This window comes from Phyllobates terribilis, unplaced genomic scaffold (assembly GCF_046119375.1).
Source record: "Phyllobates terribilis strain yellow unplaced genomic scaffold, ASM4611937v1 Scaffold_9__5_contigs__length_417890890, whole genome shotgun sequence".
Lineage (NCBI taxonomy): Eukaryota > Metazoa > Chordata > Amphibia > Anura > Dendrobatidae > Phyllobates > Phyllobates terribilis.
The window spans coordinates 139,061,884-139,067,390 of record NW_027362769.1 but is presented as its reverse complement, the minus strand read 5'-3'; the positions used below and the strand labels follow the sequence as shown (position 1 = coordinate 139,067,390).

The 5,507-nt window shown below is 49.2% G+C and overlaps 1 long non-coding RNA gene across 1 annotated transcript; it reads left to right on the top strand.

Annotated features, from left to right (window-relative positions):
• Positions 1 to 338: 338 nt before the first annotated feature.
• On the top strand, positions 339 to 3,094 carry LOC141160881 (uncharacterized). The gene is made up of 3 exons (XR_012250555.1): positions 339 to 450; positions 1,153 to 1,212; positions 1,820 to 3,094. It is a non-coding gene; the product is annotated as an uncharacterized lncRNA (long non-coding RNA).
• The last annotated feature ends 2,413 nt before the right edge of the window (positions 3,095 to 5,507 follow it).

Here is a 5,507-nt window from a genome sequence, read left to right as displayed (position 1 = left end):
AATAAAAACTACAAAATTTCCCTAAATATAAATTAAAAAAAGGATGCAATTTAGGATCCAAATTATGAAATGATATTATATATTTATATATAATGTAGTGAAAAAAATAAAAATAATGTGCATGTGAATATGAATGTATCATATGTGGTCTTTTTGTCTTACAATGAATTTCGCAGCTGACATTTCCCTTGAAACACTTGCACTGCATTTCTCTTCTTCCCCTCCCCCATGTGTAAGTGCTTATTTTTTTTTTCTTCAAAAGCCTCATAGACGCTGCTACATTTCCAAGTCGACTGTCATTGGCAGTGTTTATATGCCTGTAACCTTGAAAAGAAATCACTGTGTTTTTACCGTCAGAATATTTTCTAGTATGGCGGCTTAAACAGATGAATGTTCTTAACCCATCGGTGCCGTTGTCAGTCCGCATTGTGCATTGTACACATTAAGAGGGTAATTAACGTCACATTAATTAGCAGTTGTGCATTATATTATAAATTGCATTGCATTTTAGTATATTTTTGCTGATTGTATTGTATTGTGCTTTACTTTATGAATCTATGTTGTGTTGCACTATAGTATAAACGCTACGTTATAATGGTTCCGTATACTTATATGTACACCATATCGACCAGAATGGACTCTGTGCCCATCTTTGAGATCTTAGTAATCCTTATTTTGCCCTGGGTATGGTGAAAGGTGACCTTGCTTTCTCCAGGATTTAGGTTTCAGTCATTGGTGCCAGACCAAAGCATACAGGATACTCAGGGGCGGGCATGCTATGGGTGCAAACTGTGCAGTCACATAGAATCTCAACATATAAGGGGGCCACTACTACCTCCAATGCAGCATATAAAGGGGTGTATTAAGAGGAACTGTTGGACGGAAAAGGGCCCACAAACTGTTCTTGCACTGAGGCCCTCTTCTCTCTGTGTCCACCCCTGAGGATATTGTTCAGGTCCAGTAAAGACAATTCATATCCTATAAATTGGCAGTGAAGCATTAGCCTCAATGGTGAACAGCTTGTAGAAGACTATTCAAAAGCCAAGACATATAAGAGTAACAGAACTTTTTTTCCTTCATTTATATGCCACAAAAGTCATTTACAGAAATATTGTAATAGGATTAACTACTGTTTCGGCTTCCTTCATGCAGAAAATTGATGCAGAAGTGCTATCCAACTGTGCACTGTTAAGGAAGATCTTTACACCATATGTAAGTAAGCAAGGTATGGATCTTCAATTTTAGCATGCAGGGAGTGGGGGTGAGGTGGGGTTTGACCTGTGTGCATGCTCCTTTGCTTGTATAGAAGTATACCCAGTGGCATAACTAGAGTCTGATGGGCCCGATGCAAAATTTGGACCTGGCCCCCCACCTTGCATGTTGGTCAGATGTATGGGCCCTTGTAGCGTTCTAAATCCTGTAAGGACATACGTGATGTTCTCCATCCTGTACTAATGTCCCCCATCCTCCCTCCCTTCCAGGTATATATGACCCCATCCTGTTATAAATGTGTCTCATCCTGGGCCCCTTCCTAGAATATACACTGATGAACAAAAGGGTAACAATATTTTGAAGTTTTGACTTTCAGGCTCCATATCTCACCATCCATTGCTGCTTCGAACGTGAGACTACCATTGTTTTATAGACAATCATCTTGGCTATCTCATACATAAATTTGACTTGCAACTATTTTACACATGATTAGTTATGCAGATTCTTGTCATGTCATTGCATTGTTACTGTTTTGCTCCTGGTGGTGGAAAAATCTTTTTCTTCCTGTATACTACAAATTATAACCTGTTCTCTCATTCCCTAATAGCTCAGTGTGTTATCAAGTGGATTCCCAAGCGAAAGGTCACTGGTTTGAAACAAGGAGCAGCCAAGAAGAAGATTTCCCAAGAAAAGAGAAGCAGCATCACCCAGGTCATCGATAGCGGGCTCGCGGCCAAGAAAATTGTCAAACTGTATCATGTGATCTGGAGCGATGAGACAAAAGTCAATAAACTAGGCTCTGATGGGTGCAAAAGTGTCCGGGATAAACAAGAGAAAAGGGGCTGACGGATAGAGAAATTGAAGGAACTGTGAAGTTTGGTGGAGGAAGCCTGATGATATGGGGTTGTTTCACAGTCAAAAGCGTTGGATACTTGACCATGATCGATGGTGGTCTCAATGCTGACCTATATGTGAGTATCCTACAAGACGAGTTACTTCATACAGTTGAGTACTATGGGTATGAAAAGGATGACATAGTGTTTCAGCAGGACAACCAGCCAACGCATATGTCGAGATTGGCAAAGAAATGGTTCAATGGCAATGAAGGAAAGGTGCTAGATTGGCTCCCACAGTCCCCAGACCTCAACCCAATCGAATGCTTGTGGGTAGAGTTGAAGGCAAAGCTGTATAAGTGGTGCCCCTGCGGGTTCAGTCGCCACAGAGGTACTGCATCTCACCCAGAGGTGTGGTGCCCCACTCTCAGGTAAGGATGGAGTACTGCTGGGACCCAAACACCTGCATCCAACAACTAGATAACCGGAGGGTGCAGCATTTCAGGTGCTGCAGCCAACACCCACATCTAACTCACCAAAAAGGTGGCCATAGAGGACCCAGGGGACAGAGAAAACGTCGCCCGACAAGGTCCGCAGTCACTGGCTTGGGACACTGGGTGTGAGGTGCAGGGAGACGGCCAGAAGGAACACACAGAACGGGGTCCCGCTAAGCACTCTGGAATTGCCTGAGGGCTTGCTGAACCCCTCCCTGAGTAAGTACAGGACGGCGTGGGAGGTTACCCTGGCCCTGGTAACTTGGAGTCTAACAATCGTGAGTAAAACCCTGAAGACTGCACCCCATTGTCTCTGCAAATTATTACTGCGCCATCATCCCCCGCACAACCCTACACACCTACTTCATCTATAATATCCCTGCAACGCCCTGGAGCTAAGCTCTACCTGTGGAGAGCTAAACCAACTCTGCTGCACTAACATCAGCTCCAGAGGACCTGCTCCGCAGCGGCGGCTCCCTTTTGCCGCATACCACAGGTAGCTTCGTGAACTTTATATAAAAACTATAAATCCCCTGTAAATATCTCCTTTTATTGACCGCCCTGGGTCACGGACTGGGTCACCGCCACTGTGACATCTCCCCTAGAAACGACCAGCCTGGCTACCGAGTACCCCATGGCCCAGGGGGCGCGTCATATTTTGGCGTCACGAACAGGATATGAACCCACACGTTATTACCGGGCATTGTGCGCCTAGAGACTGTGTTCTATGCTGAATGGGGCTCCCGCCCCAGAAGAACGGGCGCCATTATGCGCATTATCGAGGACGACAAAGAACCTCCCATCGTGGGCTGGGTCCCAAAATGGCGCCAAAAGCGCAACCCGCCCCATGCGCCTGTGGCCAAATACCTGGATCTGTCCATCAGTCTGAGGAAGCCGCCTCCGGGTGTGGCCGACAGCAAGCAGTCATGGGACCGCCCCAGAAAGGGGAGAGGAGAGAAGAAACCTTGGAGACAGGGCGGAGTCTCCAACAGTCTAGACAGACCACACCCGGCGGGCAAGATGGAGAGAGGTCAGCCTGAAGCTCCGTCTCGTGGTCTGCAGCCCGCGGCAGAACCCCTCACCGTGGAGGGGATGCTAACAAAGTTGTCCCTGGAGGACACCAGTTTCATCCGGGATGAGATGCAAGAACTGGGCAGGAGGATGGAAGAGACCCAGCAAACTGCTATTGCTGCCTGGAGAGCGAAGCTGATGGAGAAGTTGGTGACCCGGCAGCAGTCGGCGTTGCAAGTGACCGGCAGTGCCCCGGCCCCAACGGAGCCGCACACAGACCAGGAGGTGTCAGTCGCGGGAGCAGGTAGGAGAGACCCCCCTGTCCCGGACGCGACTGACGCTGCTCCATCTCTGGTCCCCCTGCCGGAGTCTCCGTCCCCAGGCGCTCACGCCTCAGATCTGCTCCTGGGCCCGGCACCATCAACCCCGGTCGCTGGTGAGGCAATCCTGCTCCTAGGCCCCCTGCAAGAGCCACCTGCCCCTACACCCGAATGGGTGTACGGACGCACGCCCTGGCATTGGTCCGCGGAGGTGGAAGACCAGAGCCTCCCATTAATGCCCGCTCCTGAGTCCTCAGCCACCCATGGGAGTTTGGAAGACCAATTCCTGTGGGATAACCCGGGGGAGGACCTCATGGGTTTTCCCCGGGAGACCCGAGGGGAGGCTGTACATCAGGAGGAGCATTGCAGATAGCACCTTGTTCAGTGGAATGGACACCCGGTTACAGATCGCGCTGTAGCCTGCTAAAAATGTTTTATATGGAAAAATGTTATTTAAAAAGAAGTTTCATACAGTAATCTGCAACGTTTAAGAAATGTGCCTCCCATAAAGGGAAGAAAAAGTTTGTTTATGATCTTATATGTGAATGCATTCTAAAAATGTTGCATGTCTTTAAATCGTTGTGTTTTTACTGTGTTCCAGCCCGCGGATGTGCTGTGTTTTACCAGGGGGGTATGTGGTGCCCCTGCGGGTTCAGTCACCAGAGAGGTACTGCATCTCACCCAGAGGTGTGGTATCCCACTCTCAGGTAAGGATAGAGTGCTCCCCGGGACCCTAACACCTGCATCCAACACTACACTACTCCAGACCAGCAGGAGGGGCAAGATGCATTGCTGTGCTGCTGAGCCCTGTCGCTGGCTGGAGTGGGGGGAACCAAGAGAGGGGGAACCATGTAGTGGGTGTGGGTGGAGGAAGAAGATCAGGGGAGCACTTGAGACGGAGAATATAAAAAGAGAAGCCATCTTGGGAGTTCAGATCAGTCTGGGAGAACAGTGAAAGGAGCAGGAGCTCTGCAGGAGCTCTGCTCAGGGAGGAGGGCCTAGTGAGAGAGGCCCAGGACAGACTGAAGAGAGGAGAGGAGCAGGAAGAAAGGCTCCAGTAAGAACAGAAAGGATCCCAGGGGCACGGGCAGTGCAGATGCCACCCGTGCACCCGAACCCACCAGGAGTGGAAGGATCAGGCCGCAGAGAGGAGACCGGCCCCTAAACTAGCGGAGTTCTTCAAGTCTCAACTAGATAACCAGAGGGTGCAGCATTTCAGGTGCTGCGGCCAACACCCACATCTTACTCACCAAAAAGGTGGCCATAGAGGACCCAGGGGACAGAGAAAACGTCACATGACAAGGTCCGCAGTCACTGGTTTGGGACACTGGGTGTGAGGTGCAGGGAGACGGCCAGAAGGAACACACAGAACGGGGTCCCGCTAAGTACTCTGGCATTGCCTGAGGGTTTGCTGAACCCCTCCCTGAGTAAGCACAGGACGACGTGGGAGGTTACCCTGGCCATGGTAACTTGGAGTCTAAAAATCGTGAGTAAAACCCTGAAGACTGCACCCCATTGTCTCTGCGAATTATTACTGCGCCATCATCCCCCGCACAACCCTACACACCTACTTCATCTTTAACATCCCTGCAACGCCCTGGAGCTAAGCTCTACCTGTGGAGAGCTAGACCAACTCT